The sequence below is a fragment of the Aphis gossypii genome, chromosome X (genome assembly GCF_020184175.1).
Source record: "Aphis gossypii isolate Hap1 chromosome X, ASM2018417v2, whole genome shotgun sequence".
NCBI classification, from domain to species: Eukaryota; Metazoa; Arthropoda; class Insecta; order Hemiptera; family Aphididae; genus Aphis; species Aphis gossypii.
The window spans coordinates 56,362,667-56,384,689 of record NC_065533.1 but is presented as its reverse complement, the minus strand read 5'-3'; positions in this window follow the sequence as shown (position 1 = coordinate 56,384,689).

The window sequence follows — 22,023 nt, the reverse complement described above, 5'->3', positions numbered from 1 at the left end:
AGACTAAGTCAGAACTGAATTGTAAATAATTAAAGACAATTAAATATAAACCGTCCAATCTTAAATTAATTTGGATTTCTGTCGGTAACAATTAATAATTTATACATTATTAAATACATTTTTTCATATACCTCTCATAGAATATATACTATATATAGTTTTCAGATATGCCAATGTGATGTTATTATTTTTATAATTTACAAAAATTATTCGGTTAAATACTATGGTACAATCGCGTATTACAATATATAATCTAATTAGGAAACTAAAATTCACTGTGCATAATATTATGATTTTCATGATTCATCAATACATAAGTTTTTCTTCGTATCACGTCTATATAAATTATAAAAACTGTACACAGCAAAATACGTAATGCTATTGTATAGAAGCGAGTACCTATATATTATAAAGTTGTGTAAAACAATTTATTTACTGTTAAATAAATTTATTTAATATAATATTATGATGTATTTAAGACCTATATTAGAAAATAGTAATTGGATTAAAATTAAACATATTCCTATAACATGGATTGTTATTCAGCACAAGTATATACATAAAATCAAATTGCTCATAGGTACATCAGCATAAATCGAAAAAGATTTAGAAAATGTCAATGAGTATCTCAAAATTACCAGCAATATAATAGTTTTTTAAAACCTATGTTATTGTTACTAAAAACTCTAGTTGAAGTATTTTTGATCTTTGAAAGTCTCTAGAATTTTCACTTATAAATCTTCAACTCATAAATCACAATAAAAATACCAAGATATTTTTTTTAAAAACTGGTACTAAGGTTTTCTTATATTTACCACCGCATTAAACCACACCCGTAATGTTAATAATTGAAGTACGTTGTTTACTCTTTAAGTTGATGACAAATAATAATAATAATAATAAATGCGTTATTGTGAAAATAATTTGTATGTATTTAAGACTAGCTATGATAAACCATAATAATTCGACTTAGCCTGAGAATAAATTAACGTTATAAAACATGGCGCTATATCGGTGTGTTTCAGTTGTAGTGTACCTCGGGTTACGGGCCAATCGGAATCTGTGTATCTCTCTCTTTGAAATAATTTGACCGAGTTGGGCAATCTGCCAGTGGCGGGTTGGATGTAGCACTCGGTATATTTTCAAACGTAGTTCAAACAACTCTCTAAACTTTTCTGATATCTCTAAAAACGATCTCTGAAATTTTCGTCAACATCGGTCGAATATAGTTGTCGAGTCTATAGGCTACAAACATAAGTCATCAGATCGTCTTTTGTTGTACTTTTGAATAATACAAACAATAAATTAAATATTATAATTTTATTCAAAAATAAAATCACGTAGTAACGCATGCCGGCTAGTTTTTACCTACTGATTTTATTTTTAAATTTCTATTTTTGTAACAAATAGCAACCCTATGTATTATAAACAAACAATTATTCGATTTTCGAAAGAGCAGGAAAAAAAGCTAAAAAATCCGGAAATCTAATTTTATCGAAAGTGGTTCGAGAATTTATAAGGCTACAGTGTTGAAACGTACAAGCTCTTTAAATTTATAATTTTTGTATGGATATATATTTATATAAATACTATTATTTTTTTAAAATTACGAATCCATATTATTAAACTAGTATATAATAATATATGAAACCTAATACATTTCATAAGTCGAATGAAATCAATAAATTAGCCAAAAATATAAATGCAAAGTAAGACACGTGTTGACGGCGTGAGTATAATTATATTTTTTATAATTTTATGATCTAACAGACGATGGACGTTATGATGAGGTATAATCATCATACGGATTGTGAGTGATGATGCGACCGTACGCTTTCAATACTCGTATAGTCGTATACTATTACTGTTTACTGTACTTGACTATATTACATGCAAATGGCCCATACATTGTACGTATTACGAATAGGTGACTACACCTATATAAATATAGTAAACACTATTTGGTGGCAATGGAACTTATAGAATAATATTATTATGCACAATTCGATGCAATCTATTTGTAAATCGAACGCGGACTTTGTATATATTTACTATAGGTATGCCAACATCAGAGAATATATTATAATATTATTATAATATAGGTACACGATAATAATATTATATACGCGACGACTGCTGTTGCCGGGTGCATTATGACGCTTGCGATCATAGAGTTGTGTGCCTGTGTGTGTATATAGTATAATATTATACGTACAAGTAGCTACGAGTTCTGGTGCACTTAGGCCGTCCTAATTTAGCCGGACCCCCCGCTAGCGCCTCGGAGGCCACCTACTGTCTGTCGGTTAATTACAATCTAGATTAATAAGAGAGAAGCCTGCAGGCTCTATTGCGGTCTTCGTACTGGAAATTTAATCAACTCTGTCGTCGTCATCATCGTCATCGTATATATAGTCGTGTCTTCCACATGCGCGAGCGCGCGCGCGTGCAAATACGTATAGCTATAATAATAATAATAATAATAATATTATTACTTAGGTACCTCCGTGGAATAAATGAGTATTTCGATTTTGATTTAAATATAGACTGGAGAGCTTAGCTTAGATTTGCATCGACCTTTTGAAACGCTGTACGTCGAAAATCATCAAAATAACTAAAAAACATTATTCTAAGCAGGTATATTCGGTATTGTTTGCAGCAAACTCGTGAAATATGACACCGATTAAATGCGTTCATTATTCCGCCAACATCGAAAAACAGCCAAAAACCAGTTCGGTATAATTGAAAAATCTAAAAAACAAATGTTAGAAAACATAATTTATTGCATTGTTCTCCCTTCCGGTGCTATAAATTATAATTTAATACCACATATTATTACCTATTATTATCATTATCATAGACATAATGTGTGTAGTACAATTCGATAAATTCACTCACACTATGTTGTCGCGAACAACACACGAACGCACACTCATGTCTCATACACGCACGCGCTTATCGTCACGGATCAATCATCAAAACGCCGAAATTTAATTATAATATTTTGCTTTATGTCTTATGTGGGCCATGAAAAAAATTCGTCAATATTATGATATTGTCAAACATACGCGGCGGGCACATGACGCAATTTGAAAATCAAGGTTTTTTGCGTTTCACACCGCAACAGTGGCGGGTCGAGAGGGGTAGATTTGACAGTTCGATAGAATTTTCGGTCTTTGAGGTCGTTCGAAAATATCGTACAGCATATTCTCGACGGACGTATGTATTACATGTACGAGGTTTGTCACACATGTGATACTATTATAATGCGGTATACATACAAGATAATATCATATGTGTACGTGGTACATCCATCGAATGGAACTAATTTTACTCTTAACGTACAATACCTATTTATTATTATGTCTTTTAACATTTTGTAAATATTTCTATATAATTTCTAGTTTTCTAAAAATATAATGCTCGTAAATACAAAAAAAGGATTTTTGTTTTTTGTTTTTGGGGTGTCACAGAGTGAACCTAAAGTATAATATTAGTTCATTACTGTTTAGTCTTAATACATGACGCAATTTATAGAAATTTGTATTACAGTGTAGTACTCACCAAAAGAAAATTAGGGACCCAACTATTGTAGTAACTGTAAAATCCTGGAATCAACTAGTATAACAGTTTTTAATTCGGTACCCCAACTTAGATTCAGACAAATAAATATAATGTTTATAATGATAAGCAATGCAATTTGTCGAAAAAATAGTATAGGTACTGTAATTATAATGAAAAATTAGTTACTTCTAAAATTATTTAGGTAATTAGAGACGATCTGAAGTCGCTGCTATAATGTAGCAAGTGTGATTTACAAATATCACGTGAACATTATATATATAGCTGGTTATAGTTGCAATATAGTAATGAAAGCGCAAAACCAATTGAATCGGAGTAATAATTGAAAAAAAAAACATTGCATTATCTCAAAGTTGACAAGTGTTAAGTCAATAAACAATTTTAAATTATTTCGTTGAATATTATTCGTGCGACTATAATCATTATTATTAACACGTCGATGCCTCGTGCATACAATTTAATAATAATACATGGTACACACGCAGTTATATAGGAGCAAGTACAACGGATGATGTTCGTGCAGTCGACCTCGAGCGGTATACGCATCGTCTGTTGAACCAAAATGATATGTGGGTGTATAATATTATGTAGGTACCTGTGCATAAACTCGGGCCCACATCGCACAATAACGGCGCGCATGGACGTTTTATTTATGACCCGTCGTATGGCGCCGTTTTATTTTTAAAAATCCGAATTCGGCTCTCTCTTTTTCTGTCGCCATCACACCTGAACGCTAGCGGAACGTGTACAAAAAACAAACGAACAAAAAACGCTTTTTAGGTGTTATAAAATCTTTGGCGTTATCCGAACGTACCGGCACCGAAACCGCGCGTGTATGTTATACCTACCTATAGGTATACGTCGTAATAATATTATGTACGCAGGTATACGAGTCTATTTATATAGACCGCGGGCACAAAAGGTTTGTTACACATGTAGTATTCCCGTGACCTATTTTTCCGGTCGCACAAGATTTACGATAAGTATAACGAAAATAAAACGACGTCGGACGGTGGTGTCTTCAGACGCGGCGCCACCGACGACGGCGGAGACTCTGTATAGCAGCAGCAGCGACAGCCGACAGCCGACGACGCGTCGACGTCATTACCATTTTGTTTTCGGCGTTTATTTATTATTCATTTATGCGTCGACGACGGCCGCATCCGGCGCACATGCTGTATACATTATTTCCGACGCGAACGGTCGTCAAAACCTGACTTTCGGTCCGATCGCGACGTCGACGACGATGACCGCGGTTTCGACCGGATTCCGACGGTAAACGTCCTCTTCCTCGGGGGCCGGGCTCATTAACGCCGCAGCCGAGAGTTCATTAGTCGGCGTAAAAAACTGATGCCGAGTTCGACAACGACAAAAAAAAAACAACAAAAAAAATCACGCGTGAATCGACTGCGGAAAAAGGACGACGCATAAAGCTATTCGATCGAATAACCTAACCCGACGACGGTCATCAGACGCGTCCCAAAGTTTTTTTCGGACCGGAGACAAATTAATTAAAGCGTGGTCGTCCTTCCTCCTGCCCCGATCGCCACGACACGATGTATTATTATTATTTGTTTTTAAAACAGTCACTGAGATTTGCAAAATGTTAAGGAATTTGAACAACCGAGGAATATACAAACTCGTGGACGCGTAGTTTATACAGTTTTCGGTATTGCAACCATAACACTCTATGTATACCCACGAAAAACGTGGAACGTGAGCAATAACCTGTTATATACGCAAGTCTCGCGACAAAGTTTTACACAATTCCAAAAACGGAATAAAATCGTTGAAATCGAAGTCAGATACGGATTTTCTCATATCCTAGTTAACTCGCTCGATCGTCGGTCTGCAGGAATATTTTAGGGGGACCCCTCTGAGATCGTAGTCCTACAACGCGCGTTCCGGGTGGAAACACGGTACACGGTACACGGTGCCCACTTCTATCTGAACAGGGCCCTGATCGCGGTTATCCCGAAAACTGACGACGGGAGTTTTTTTTTTTTGGTTTTTTGAAGATACCGCGAGGTAGTTTCTCCGTTCGCTCGCTATGTAATCTAACCCATATAACCGCGCGCGCGAGCGTGTGTGTGTATCAAGTATAATATGTGTGTGTGTGTGCGTGCGTGTATATAATTAAGATCGAAATTCGATCTCGTTGATTGAGCATTGTTTGTCGGGTAAACCTACTCGACGGCCTGCGAGATTGTGTACGGCGGCGGCGGCGGGCGCGTACACATAAACTCTACATGTGTATATAACACATACCTATATATATATATATATATATATAACAACAATAATATATGTACGATAGCCGCCCGACGAAGACGACGACTGCGACGACTAGGACGAAGTCGACTGCGCTATACGACGTGTACGCCGCCGCGCCGATCATTAATTAACGCCGCGCGCGAAATCACGTGTGTAGAGTACAATAACAAAGGATCGTAACGCGGATATAAAAGAAAAGAAGTTGAAATAAAAAAAAAAAAAAACAAAAAACCCGTATATAATAATAATAATAACGATAATGATAATAGTAATAATATTATTTCCTCGGGAGACCGCGCGGGGCGAGCGTCGTCGGCGGGCAGCGGAGAGGAGGAGGAGGATCGTCGAAGAAAAATGAGCCGTGAAATCGGACGACGCGCAGGGAGAAAGGTCGTGTCGGCCTGGGCTGCCGGCGGCGAACACCGACGATAGTTCCATGCTGAGCCGGGCGAATCCGCCGTCGTCGTCGTCGTCGTCGTCGTTCTCACACCATGGCGTCTTTGGCCCGGCCGAGATGCTGCACGTACACACCACGCGCGCGCGCGCCTCCTAGTCTTGGCGCGAGCGAGCTAATTACCGACGTGGATGGCGGAGGCCTGTGTCGCCGCCGCCGTCGTTATTATTATTTTACCCACATATATTACATTATGTTGTTCTCGCCGGCGATGTAATTAGGTCAATCCGCACGAAACGCTCCACGCACGTACACTGAAAATAGCATTATATTATACATATGCTTGTGTGTAGTATATAGTATTATATTATGTAGGTATACATACTTTGGTAGGTCGGTATAACCGTCGCACACGGTGCACGAGTCTTTTGGACCGAGCGATGTTCACCGCTACGCGTTTGCGGGTATTCTGCGAGTATATATCATGTATAATTATAGTAAAGTTCAGGTCTGCAAATGTTGTAATACAATTTCGCGATCCTTATGTATTGTGGCCCGTTTCTTAGGTATCCTATAGTTGCCCGAAAAGGACGATTGTAACCTCGTCGTCTCCGGACGCGGTTAACACTCCCCCGATGGGGGTGCTAATACATATGTACACGTCTTTGAAACGGTTCAGTATACGAACTACCCCGTTGCAGTAGACTACGACTTTGAATACACATATAATAATACGTACGATATACACTCTACGGACATATTATGAGTAAATGTTGACTTCAGATAGTTTACTAATTATCATTTTGAGAATCGATGAGAGTTTACCACCGTTCTGGTAACAAATAGATAAGTTTCAGACAGGGTTTGTGTGTAGCATGCACACAAATATATTTTGTATATAAAAAAAATTATAATAATGGCGCCACTGGCCACCTTATGTATACAGTACCTATTCAAAAGAGTCGATGTCATTACAATGTTAATGATACGAAACAGCGACAACAGATATTATTTGGAATTGTCGCGATGACGGTTATCATGCGTGTTATCAGCGTTATAACAATAATCGAAAATTCTGTGAATAGGTACCAATACTTGTTTATTTATACGATTGTTCAGGGGGTTTTATTCGATAGGGGAGGTCCGACGTCAGACGTCTGTGATTTCGATCTTAATAATAATAATTGTTATTCTTATATTTCTCACGTATTATATTGTGACTTTCAAACATATTATTGTAAGTGAGGGGCTTATAATCACCGAAATATTACTATACAAAGACATTCCTATACGCTATATAAATACATATGTGTATGCGTGTGTTTGTGATTGGTGATTAATGATTATCGTATAAAACTGAATAAGTGTTTATATATTTTTTTTCGTTTATTTTTCGCCTTGGCTGTCTTTTTAACAGCCTAACCCATTGATCCAAGGCTTATAAAAAAGTAACATCCCTGTTAATTCTCTAAGATACTTATTAAAGCGTGATGGCGTGGAGATTTAATAAATTGATATAAATTAACTTATGTATTAAAATAAAATATATATATTGGAAGTGTTGCCACTGATAGTAGCTTTTTGTCAAGCTATGTAAAACGGATAATATATTTCACTCGCATAATATTATTGTATTATATTAATAGGTATATATATTATATAAGTATCATTTGCAACTTTTTGCAAATACAGGCCGTGTAAGTATTTGAAAATAAAGAAATATAGTATGAATTTTAGAAATTAATTACATTTTACATGTTCAACTGTATGATTAATTTGTTCTGCAGTTTTTCATCAGATGCACCATTATAACGATTACTTCAATAATATATTATGCATTAACAACTCTACGTATTAACCCAATTTAACACTTTACAATGTTTTTTTTTTATTATTATTGTTGTTCTAACTACTAACACTTATTTAAGTTAAACATATCAAAATTAATATTTTTGAGACAATATTTTACAAAGTTTTATAAAATATTTTATTGTTATTGAGTATATTTTGTTATAATTATATCTCCTTTGATTTAATATGAAAAATTTTAATACCGTTTTGTTTGATACTGCAGCATTGTAAAATAAATTATTAAGATAAAATTGTACATTTTCCGTAAAATTTTTACGAACAACCAAAAATACCTACTGTGATTACCCAAATAAGCACAATACGTATATAATAAATTAATGTCCGACTTTAATACGAACAGTGGACGCTTTGAACGAGATTATATACCGTGGTTACTGTACTGCATACAGACTTTATCAACTATAGATCTAATGAATTTCGACGAAGCACGATGATCGCATTCGCCTGTATTCCGAAAGTTTCCCCTAATAATTCCTCTAATCCGAATTCAATGGAATTTTTCACCGTGTGTGTGTAATATTGAATTATTCTATAGCGTATTTTTTAAGCAATACGGATGATTATAACAACTCAAACATTATATTCAATATATTATGTACCAATTGAGTTGGCGGTTCCACAAAAGTCTTGAATCGACCAACTAACACCGATCGATATAAAAATTACGATTTTATTATCATATTATTATACTATATGCATTCACGTATTTGAACTGCCGCATTCAAGAAATCGCTGTGCGTTCTATATCCGAGAAGGAATATCCCTGCTCCCGCTGTCAGGAGGTTCGCTTCAACATAATATAATATATAATTGTACAAACATCGACGCGAGTACAATGATAATAATCTCCGAACGCCGTCTCTCGCAACTTTCTAATAACCGAACGACCGACCGTCGGAACGGTAGTTTTATAATTATTTCGATAGTAATCTGCGAAAGTGCGTCAATTGTGATTTTGCAAGCATATTACACAAACGCCGGCAGACACAATCCTCGCAGTGAGACGGTGTGTGTGCGCGTAATATTGTGTTAGAGGTATATATTATATACATGTATATATACTTAAAATATACCGACATTGTTGCCCTGGATTTCTACCGTCTAAAGACGCGCTCGCGTCTATTTCCAGAACGTTGCGATTATGTCAAAGGTTTTATCGAAACTCCGTGGCACTAGTCAAAACTCAAAATGTAAATGATTTTATTGTTGTTCGACTAAAATCGTAATCATTTCTGTTTGTACAGATGAGTATCTACATTAGAAACGAATAACGATAGTGATGACGACGGTCGTCGAGGAAAAATGAATTGCCTCGATCGTTCGTATAATCGGTGTATACAAGTTGGACTTAATTCACTAAAAAGACTTAGATAACATAGTCGTATTCGGTAAAATCAGATTCGTTTACCGGAATGTCATTTCGGTCTCATCGGTGCGGAAATCGTAGTGTTTCGGTATATTATTTTGTGCGATGTTATATAATAATAATCGGTGCGCATCAAAATATAAAATTACGATGTACGCAATGTGCGCAATATGTTATATTGTACGAAGTAGTGTAATTTTACAGTGGAAATGTCGAGATCAGCTGGAAAACGCGACGAAAATATAAGTTTGACGCGTACGCGAAATACACCGATGACGAGTAATCTATAAGCCATTCCTCGTAACTCCGAGTGTTGCACGACTTACGTTAATAGTTCAGCACAATAATGGATCTCATACGGTACACATTATAATAATATTTACTCGTGTGTGTATGGATTCTGGGACACTATACGTGCTTCTTCGGCGCACACGACTGTAGTAAAGTTGTGGAAATTTACAGCGTAATAATATTACTACCGACTGCAATGGAATAAATCACAAAAGCGTTTCCTACCTCGTGGAAAATCCATAACTACACCATATTAATATGATATTATGTACATTGTACACCGGATATTAACGATGATAATTATTTTTAATTTTATTATTTTACCTATGGGCTGTGACTGGTTATGCTTAGTGGTTAGGTTCATATTATTATTATATTATAAATCCGAAAAAAAAAATACTGCTGTATGTATATAGTTGCGTCACAATGATGTGAAGTATTTTATGTTACATTGAAACTGTACGGCATTGGCGATCGTTGATTTGATAAAGTTTATCTGCGTTATAGTTACAAGGTGATTCGTTTAAGTGTTCACACCTCGTTAGCTTTAACTTTGATGAAAATAAAATTGTCACCATCGTGCGTTTTAAATTTCCAACACCAAAACAGAATATTTTTCGTTGTACTTTGATACATAATACATAACTAAATGGTGATTTCAAAATTATTATAATTAAAATTATTTAATATTAATCTATCGACAGTAATAATTTGTAAACATAAGTAGATACAAACATACAGATCCAAAATTATATCTACTTTATATCTTTATAAAATCATTTTTAAAATCTATTGTCCTTAACATTTAACATTTAAATAACTAAATTATTTTTTCTAATTTTTAAATACGTACCAAATAACTTACAGTAAAAATGAAGGTTCTTGTTTTAAAAATAGAAGTTTGTATCATCACGGAACACTTAAATATTAAAAAATATCAAGAATTCAAAAATATGGTATTTGAATTTATTAAAAATTTCTAAAAATCAGAATTTTTATAAATTCATGGAGGTGAGAATGTCACACTGTATGTCTATATTAATAAAATAATAACTATTACACAGAAAAATTTAAGACGTATTTTAATCAATAAATTGCAAAATGATTTAACACAATATAAGAGTCTAGTAAGAGCCGATAGGACTCGTATTGACTACCGACCAATTAATTCGATTTTATCCATACTAAAAATAAGCCTAGGTACCTATCATCTAAAATTAATATTTCATATAAAAGTATGGCCTTTAAAAAATCACTGATTAAAGTTGATTATTTAATGAGAAATATGGTGTAAATATAATATTAATCATACATAAAATTAATTTAACATACGATATTGATTAATTAAAAAATATAAAAACAATATTTTATTCGTATGGTAATAAAAGAATGTAAGTACGTTGTTCATATCATATATTATAATATAAAGTATAAACATAACATTATAGTGAAATAATGATATGTACATCTATACACTATGATTTCATCATTATTTTATACCCTTTTTGAAGTTGTCATTTGTCACACTTCTACCTAATTTATAACATTAATATTTTACTATAATTCTCTCATGTGCCAACTAACTACATATATTCTACATATTATTTAAAAGAAAAAGAAAAGTATATGTAAAACTCATAATAAATTAAATTAAATTTATCATGGTAAAAATATAGTAGGTATATAAGTTATAGAATGTATATAAATGTTTTTGACTAGATTATGATTTAAATAATGAAATCGTGTAAAATATAATAAAGCTTGTAAAAGTTTATACAGTTTTATAGAATTTTAGATGATAATCAAATACGCGTATGTTAATAAATTTAATTATTATTATTATCATTATTTTTAGAATCAAAACTCACTACGTCTTTTGGTGCTCTTAATATACGGACTAGTACGATACAAGCATAATGGGTAGAAATAAATTAATAAGAATTTAAATACATATAACTTAACAGGAGGTATATGATCAGTGATCACCACGTATAATTTTCATATAAAATACTTTTAGATATTATACTATTAATATTTATATCACATAATATAGTAGTATACTGATTTTATTAATCATTCACTGACACACACGTCTTTAATATAACTATTTGAACAATTAATTATTTGTTTAATAAAAGTTTTCCCTTTTCAAGTATCATATGTACCCTTGTCCTTCTGAGAAAACGTTTTTTTGTATCAATTTTTAGAAAATAGTTATGTTTTAAGCTCGTTATTTTCATGTATAAACATGTTATTAAAATTTAAAAACTGTAGTTACACGAAATAAAATATGTATGTAGTATCGTTATAATAATGGAATCAAAATTAGAAAATAATAGAAAATAATAATTTTAGTTACAGTGGAAAGTTTCAAGTTTCTAGAGTTAAGAGTTTTTAATTACAATGAAATAAAAACTAAAAACGTTAGATGAGAAATCCTTATTTTATGCGTGAATATTTCATTATATTATAATTAAGCTGCAGATGCTAATAAAAAATATTTATTTTTTATAATTCAATCTTTTAATTAAAACTTATGTGGAACCTATTGATTACATTTTAAAATCATAGAAATAGGTATTTTAAAGATATTATAAATGTTTAACTATCAACAAAATAATTTATGAATTTCAGCAGTTTTGATGAATTTTGTACAAATTCCAACTTCAAACGCTTCTAAGAAAGTATTAGTGATTTTATGCTCAACTTTCTTTTTAACCCCGCTAATAAAAATACATGAGGAATCTTATATTACATTTTTAAGTTTTTTTACAAAGTATACATTTTTATTGACATTTATAGATAATATAAAAATCTACTAAAAAAGAGTCAACAATGTAAAATATCTATAAATAGCTCAAAGAGTCAAATATGAAAATCATATTATGTATAGAATATGCTAATACAAAACTTTGGTAAAAATTTTAAGTTTCTTCGTATTTCTTCGTATTTGCAGAATTACAACAAAATAACTAAATCAGCTAGAGCGTAAAAATTCCCGTTTTCCTCTATTTTTTTTTTTTATTATTCATTTTTCTTAGTATTAAGAAAATAGTGGTGTTTTTTTTTTACTTTTGACCCTATTTGCCCTTCAAGTACCAACTAGATTAATTTTCTTACCAGACAATATTATATTGAAGTTGAAGATTGAAGCATCTTTTCTATTATAAAAAAATGTCTTCAGACATGAAAAAAAAAATTAAAAAAAAAAAATACACACATCATTGTGAGATCGATTCATTTATCACTCTTTTAGAGTACATACAAGTTCAACCAAAATATTGTTTGTCTTGTATTTATTTATTTTTTTCACAAATATAAAATTAATTATTGTCACCGATAAGGTGCAATAAAAAGCGACATTGTAAAAATTGAATACAACATACGACCCGCGACATGTAGGTAGATCTTGATGTTTGTTCTTGTCTGAATGTTTAGGGTTTTGGTATGAATTTCAACCATTATTCATAATTCGACGACCAATGATCAGAGTATCAAGATTGTCGTATAATATATTATGGTTTCGTGTCGAAATGTAACAATAACGCGCACAATCATCTTGTCCGAAACCGATGTCGCGCGTATATATTTTAATACATTATATAGTGACATGATTTATGTTTGTGTTGCAGGTCGTTGCAGGTCCTGCTGGGAAGGCTGTATCGCAGTATTGTGTGATATGTAAATTTATTTCGCCACAAGCCCCTTGTTTTTCGGCACAGTAAGACGTATCGTACGCTTAAAGAAGCGGGTCCTGCACGGGCACAGGTTTCGGGGGTTGTCATCCGTTTTGACGTCTGTTTTGTTTTCGTCAGACATTTCGTCTACAGCGGTTATGTTAGGTCGTTAGTAGTGCTTACAGCTCAATTCGTCCGTCTCAACGTTTTCAATCGTATCGACAATACTATCGGTTTTTTTTTTTTGTAAAGAGAAAAAAAATTGAATTTTTTTTTTGTTTTTGTTTTCTACCTGCATCCGATAGAGTGTAGGTACATTGTGTGTCTGTTCCAACGCCTACTACTGCTGCTGCTGCTGCTGCTGCTGCAGTGGGGGCCCTTGACCTACGTATGTGACATTATAATATTGAATAATAATAATAATAATAATAATAATAAGCGTTTCACACCGATATCAGATCGTATGATGACTGACGGTTATAATAATAACATATGTATGCAGGTATAGTACAGGTACAGGTATATTGGTGTACATTATATATTACCATGTATATATGTAGTACACCGTATATGATGTGTCTATAACCTAACGCGATAGCAGCAGTGGGAAGGAGTAAAGGGGTGGATGTCGGGGAGGTGAGCGTCGAAAGAGGAGGGGAAATCGAGAGAGGAGTAGCGAACGAGAGAGAGACGGAAAAAATATACTGGAAAAAAACAAAAAAAAAAAAAAACAAGGCGTCCCAAGGACGATATTATATATATAATATATGACTATATAACACGCGTATATACCGGACCGTAACTAATAGGACTGTGAAAATTCGTCTGGCGCCAATGAGGCCTACACGTATAATATCGAGTGTACTTATCTATATACATACATAATAATATGTACCTACCACGAACGATCTCATAATAATATGTGAATGTGTGTGTGTGTGTGTGTGTGTGTGTGTACACTGTGTATAGTACGACGGGAAAATATCGATATTATAAGACACGCGAGAGAAGTTATTAACTTTGGTAAATTACTTATACCGCACAGTGGTCTCCACTCTCCGCGGTGACGGCCTTATACGTAACATTATATTATAGATAGGTATATATAGACGCGGTGGTTGAAGACCATGGACAATATTATATTATTATTATTACATCACACGTTGCTGCCAGCAGACCAAAAAAAAAAAAAAAATAAATAAAATAATTAATACGCTCGCGTTTCACTGGCGGCGCGGACAATATTCTTATAATATTATGTGTATATATAGGACATGTGTGAGTACGTTTATATTATTATATGCACGGGCGGCAGTGTCGGAGAACAATGGGCGCCGGCCCGCAATCAAAAAATTGTGTGGCGGTGTGTAGTAGACGTAGGTCGCCGCCGCGGGGAAAACGCGCGTATGCGTTGGGCAACTGTGCAGGAGTGACCGAAAATCGATCGGAAAAATCGATTCGAAAATACCAATTACCGCGGTCGTGTTGTATTATTATATAACGTAATCCAAAAGGGTTACCGCCTCGTCCGATATATATTCTCACCTCGCGTACACGTATTAATATTATTATCATATATTAATACACAGGCGAATCGGCATCATTCAGTGGTGCTCCGGTCGACTATACGCATTTTATATGTTATAATAAAAAAAAATGTGATGTTATGTTATTATACATATTAAGGACAATGTACACATTGCCCGGTCAATGTGGTCCTGAACCGTGAATAAAAATATCAAATTTATTGTAGTGATCTTTTATTTTATTAAATCTTTACATATTACCCAAATTGTAAAACAATAATTAGATTAACAGGTAATCAAAATGATATAATATTAATGTATGTATTGTTTACCTAATGTTTTATTATTACCTATTTATTTGTTCAAGATTTAGTAGAAAGGCACTTGGAATTGCATAGTTTTCCGGCTTTCCTAAACTTGCGTTTATTTGTTTTACAAAGCTGCGTACAAGTACACCGATCATATTCTCCTAAATTAGAAAAGGAGCGGACTGCTGCTTCTTGCGACTAAAACTAGGGTATAGTGTCTTGTAAAGTACAAAAACTCGACCGCAGGTCAGTTGAAAATATCAACATTATTGTTCATATAATATTTTTGACTAATTTTATCAAAATATAGCTATTACTTTTATCATTCCGATATGGTCATACGGGACAACTATAGTTCTTAATAGTTTATTAATAAAAATAAGTTTATATAACAGCGTATTTCAAAAATGTGTTAGTTTATTATAAAATTCAATCGAATTAAATTCATAATAAAAATAAAACAATAATAATCAGTTATCTTTTCTTTGTTATTTCATAAACTTAATACCATTTTGATTATTATTCTAGCTTATTGTTTTAAAGTTTGCGAACCTAATATGTTAAAATTTAATAAAATAAAGATCGATATTATAAATTAGGTATATGTTGCCCGGGCAGGGCCATATTGATCGGGCAGTGTGTACATTGAACAGTATTGCACGCACTGCCCGTAACATATAATATAATATATTAACATTTTATTATGATATATGACGTTTGAAAATATATTAAGTTGTTGGATCAAAATTCACTGTATCGCATCACAAACTTTACGTGTACCTATTGTGGGTATGTGGTAATATTACTACGGGATCGGGGCACTAATTTTTTTGATACAAAACTATTGCATCCTTTTGTTACGACCCTTTTACCATTGGTATTTATTTTATTTTGTGCTACACAAGTAGGTATATTTTAAAAATCGTCAACGTTTTGCTTTCATTGTGTGTGACGGACAATATACATATTATAATAGTTATTAATTATTATTATTTATTATGTTATTGTATATACCCGTGTACTATAAATATTTTATAATAATATTATTTAAATCTCATAAAGCAAGGCTAAGAAAGTCAAAAATGTGTTTATAACTTGTCAAATTAAGTTTGAAAGTCGGCATAATATATTTTGAACTTCGTTAGGTTAAAAATTATTTTAATTAAATGATAAAATTTCGATTTTCTAATCGATAAGCAAAATACTGTAAACCCTACAAAAATAGATAAATTTGAATACACTTACGAGCTTGAAGTTACGTAGGTATATATATAATATATAATACATATATATAGGTTAGTCTCGATTTCAACCTGTAAATTATAATCGAGTAGACGAGATATAGATATGTCTCTATTTGTCTTAATTTTCGGATCATGCTAATTTATATTGTGATTAATTAAAAAAATGTTTGTATATTTTTAAAATTGAACTCGCATTTTTAAAATACCCCATATTAATACACAAACATTATAAACTACATAATATAACCTAATCACTAAAATCATTATAGTAAGTTATTTTTCGTGATTTACAGAAAAGTAATACATTTTTCAACAACTATTATAATAAATGATATGGGAAAAACTTAAATAACAATTTATTGTGAATCCAACCGTCACGGTTTTCTCAAATACTCTGATTGTGTATGGATAACAGTTAGTCTACACATACGACTTGAATATACTATATTATTATTAGGTAAGTATTTATATTTATTTTATAATAATATTATTCTATCTGTGAACATTTGATGCAAACTAATAAGCTAAGTAGTGAGTAGGTACGACTTATATTATGTAAAATAAAAAAAAACAGAAACAATTAACTAACCTGGGAAAAATTCTCTGGTGTATTGCAGATATTAAATATTTCAAATATAAAACCTATTAATTGAGTCTGTAACCGTAATAAATCTGTATACTTTGAATTCATTGATAAATCATGTATACGGAATTTTATTTTGAGTGTACAGTGTACACTGTACATGGCATATATATTTATTTTATTATATACATTTATATTTCTACTAAAATAATTTATTTTACTATTATTTATACAGTGAATTGATTTAGATTATGCCAATAAAATTAACATTTTATTATTCATTTTTGAGACCAATACCGGCTTACCGTAGAACAGTGTCTATAGCAGTGGCGGAGTACGATTGCGCGCAGTGTCAGAATAACAAAAGACAAAATTTTATTTACTCAAAGGTGTACGGTTGCGCGTGAAATTGGGTAGGTACGACGTTGCCAAATTTATTATTATTTTTAATATTTAAATACAGATACATTATTTCAGAAACTATAAGAATGATATAATATTAAAAAAATGTTATTTAAAAAAAAACTATCATTAAATTTACGTAAATAATACAAAATAAAAAAAGTTAATAATTCAATCTTTAAATTAAATTTAAAATTAATATAATATTAAACTATCGTTAAATTTACGTAAATAACACAAAATAAAAACATTTATAGCAGTATAGCTAGGTCCACGTCGTTCGTAGTATACATAGGAAATCCCTTAAAATTAATTTAAATGCTTTGAAAATGTCATTATGTACATAAAATATAATAATAGCGTACAGTATTTTTGAATTAATATAAAATCACTGAAATAAATTATTCTTCAATTAAATATTTAATTTTGTTGAAATTGGAACTTCAAATGTCCACGAAAAAAAAAGTCCCTTAGATTAGATTTTTTTTTTTTACTACATTATGAGAAATATTGTATTGTATCATCAATTTTTTCAAACATTTCGACAAAGTGAAATATTTTTCTTCGTTATCTATAGAAAATAAATAGAAAATGTCAACAAATAGCTTTAAAAGAGTCGAAATATTTTAGAAATTAATTCTTGTCTACACAACGAAATACATGGCATTAGGCAATAAACATCTTTGAGTGCGCACGATCACATTCGGACCAAATACATTTCGGCCATTTTGACGGATCGTAGTTTTCAGCTAACACTATGTCAAATATCGACTTGTTTAAATGTCAGAGTTTCATCACTCGAAAATATTTCAGGTAACTCGGTTACTAATTTAACAAACAAATGATTTCCGGTAGTGGTGCAGTGTACGCGGTATTTTAATTCGCAATGCATGTTTATTATCATTATTATTACCTATTTAGTGCGCAGATGCGGAAGAAATAGTTAAGTGCAATGCGTGCAACGCTTTTATAACAATATACGGATTATAATGCACTCGTTTCCTCGAAGAGACGGTCGTCCAAAAGAGTAATGGGAGAAGAGCGAAGAAGAAATAATAATAAAAAAAAAAACAACATAGCTAATAATAATTTTTATTAATGGTTCACGTCGTTGTCGTCGGACGATGCCGGGTGCATCGTCGTATGTGCGCGCGTATTATGCACATAAAATACTTATAATAGGTACATTTTTATACACACATATATAATAATTCATACGGTACACAGGCATGTGATGTGTGTAGCGAGGGGCGTAAAAGTATATGTATATATATATATATGATGAGGGTAGGAGAATACGAGTTGCCATTAATCTCTGACCGCGCGGCAACCGATTATTTAAAAAATAATAAAAATACAAATTCTCGGTATAAGGCTGAATGAAACCATCGTGGACGGCATTCCTTCGCGCGGGGGTGGGAAAAACGTATATATGTTATTATTATATTCTCCGCGAAGGCGCATCGCTGTCTGCTCTGTAGCTGGCAACGTACACCGCATCGCCGCCCTCGCCCTCGAAAACACTACGCCGCTCACACACACACACACACACACACCCGCGGAGAAATCGCGGTTTCCTTTTATTTATTTATTATTATTATTATTTTTTTTTTTTTTTTTTGATCGATAACGCGTAACCTCCCCGTCACTGTATATTCTCGTTATGCGTGTGCGTGTGTGTGTGAACGTCTTATATACAGCAGTACATTTCGTTCTGTGAAACTGGATAAAAAGGGTCACACACACACACACACACTCACGCGGGGATCGCGGAGTCCAGGTGCAACTTTATATACAGAGCTGTCCCCCCCGCTGAACAACACACATGCATATATATATATATATATGTACGTCCTGCACGACATAAGAAACGCCGCCACGGCCGATATCGTTGCCAAAACGAATGAAAAAAAAAAAAAAGTAGGTACCTATATATATATATGATAATAATAAAATAAATTTCTACCTGCAGGGTAGGGGTTGTGTCCGGCGGCCGTCCGTACAAAATACCTTCATTACACGCACACACGAGCATATAATAATAATAATAATACGAGATAAATCGCACCGTGATGTCGAGCGCGGGGGACGACGACGACGTCGAAGACTTACGGTGCGGCGGCTTGTCGAAGGGTAAGGGATGACGAGGGGTTAGACATTGCCAGCTGGCAGCGTGTGTGAGTGTGTGTGTGTGTGAGTGGAATACCTTTTCTCACCGACCGACCGCGACCCGCCCCCTCCGCCGTCGTAGTACCGCCGAGGCCACCGCCTCTCCGCGCCCGCGGTCCGCCCTATTGTTCGCGGGCCGAACACTTCGGGTTGACATTTCATTGAGAAAAATCTCCGCCGCCGCAGCAGCCGTTGCCCCAATTCCGATCCTCGCGCACCACCCCTCTGACAGCCGATTAGAATTTTTACGATGGGTATAAAATATTAAAATAATAAATAAATAATCCTTCACGTGTTCACCTACCTACCTATATATATATATAGGTACCTACATCGTGCGTACGCCCACGCCCGGGTAGTGGGTACCTATGTATATTATGCGTATATATTATTTAATATTATAGGCGAGCGTCGAAAAGAGGGTGGGATATGCAGATGGGTTCGGGGGTGATGGTGAAAAAATTACCAGACCGGTTCGTGTTCGTGAATACCGCATACAATATGTATATAAATGTCACGCATATAATTATATATATAAATCGGTGTAGGAACCTAACCTACCCGCTCGTATTTACCTGTGCGACCTGATGATATACACGGGGGCAGCATCAATCACGGTCACGCGTACATGTGTGTGTGTAGGTAATGTACAATATACTTAGTCCGCGAGAAAATGCGTTTGTCGGGATATAAATTCACAGCGTGGTGCTGTATCGCTGCCGCCCCGTTCTGCAGCGTACCTATAATGTATAGGTACGTATATACGTGTAAGCACGACGCTGTACCGATTTTGTACACGATGGGAAATAATATTTTTTTCCCTGCCTTCTTATATTATTTCTTCCTTTTTTTTTTTTTTTTTTATATTTTTATTTTTTTTTCCTTCCACGGTATGCCCGCAAAGAATACGTAGGTGGTGCGCGTTTTCGGTTTTTTTTTCTCCTCCGCTGTCACTCTTCTACTCCTCCGACGACGACGACCGCGCACCGCCACGCCAGAGAGTCGCCCGGCACACCGGTATATTATCATTGTTCTTGTTCGTCGTATAAATCCATCGCTAATCGAGTTCGACGTCCGGAAGTCCTCGTGAGATCGACTACATTATATTATTATATATATATTGTACGTACGCGGGTACCGTGATTTTTATAGATAAGGCGGTACCCATACGAAATTCGTCGTCGTCGATTATATCATTATTTTTATTATTATTACGAGAGGCGTAGGTATTGCGAGCGCGTGGAAAATAATATTTCAACGATATAATGTCATACGCTTGTATTGTGATAAAATCGTACTCCTATATAATAATATAGAGGCAGACTTGTGTATAATTACTACGCACGGATTTACCGTTTTTTTTTTATTTTTATTATTATTATGAATTGTCGTTGGAAATAAATAATAATCATTTTTACGCTCATAAAAGACTAAATTTAAAATTTAAATATAACATAGACTTCCAATTCTTAGGGTTACTTGCACTATTTTTTGTTTTTCTCATACCTTACTCATACGATATACCACCGTATTATAATATTATAATTAAATAATTCATGAGCTAATTATTATAATTACGATTTAGCTTTGTTTATACTATAAAACTGTTTGGTCATATACTTTGCACGATAATATGTAACGTTAAGTAAATATTTTGATTTTTGAATGTAAAATCAACAATACATTTTTATTATTACTAATTTTTTTTTCAGACATAATTTGTATATATTTCCACACGTGTGTATTATTTTCATGAATATTTTATCGATAGAATCAGTAGATAGAACACAACAACAATACACTGTTCCCGATCGTTCGAAATGCACCGTAATTAAAATATTATGTGCTCCGTTAAAACCTAATCGAAAAACTCATTTAAATTCAAAACGAATAAATACACTTATATATTATACATTTGTATGTAATAATATATATACATATATGTTTGTGTGTGTATATGATTTTTAATTTGACTTCATTCCAATATCCAATCATATATAAATTGAATGCAATAAAATCGCGTATATAAAACTAGTTGTATCGTATTGATTTGTGGACCGATGCGATTCGAAAAATTATATATATTTACGAGACGCACTAAATTAAAAAATGAATACACATTGACGTTTGCATTCGATATTCGTCATATTATTATCCTAATGATATTCACATTAAACTCGTATGCTAATATTTATCTAGCGCTTTACGGTTTTGTAATTGTTTATTTGACTTTGGTAAATACCTGTAAATATAATATGAAAATACATCCGTGTTCCTTAAATGTAGGTATTTACTTTGAGAACCATAAGTGTGTAGTGTGTACCTACAACATTGCATA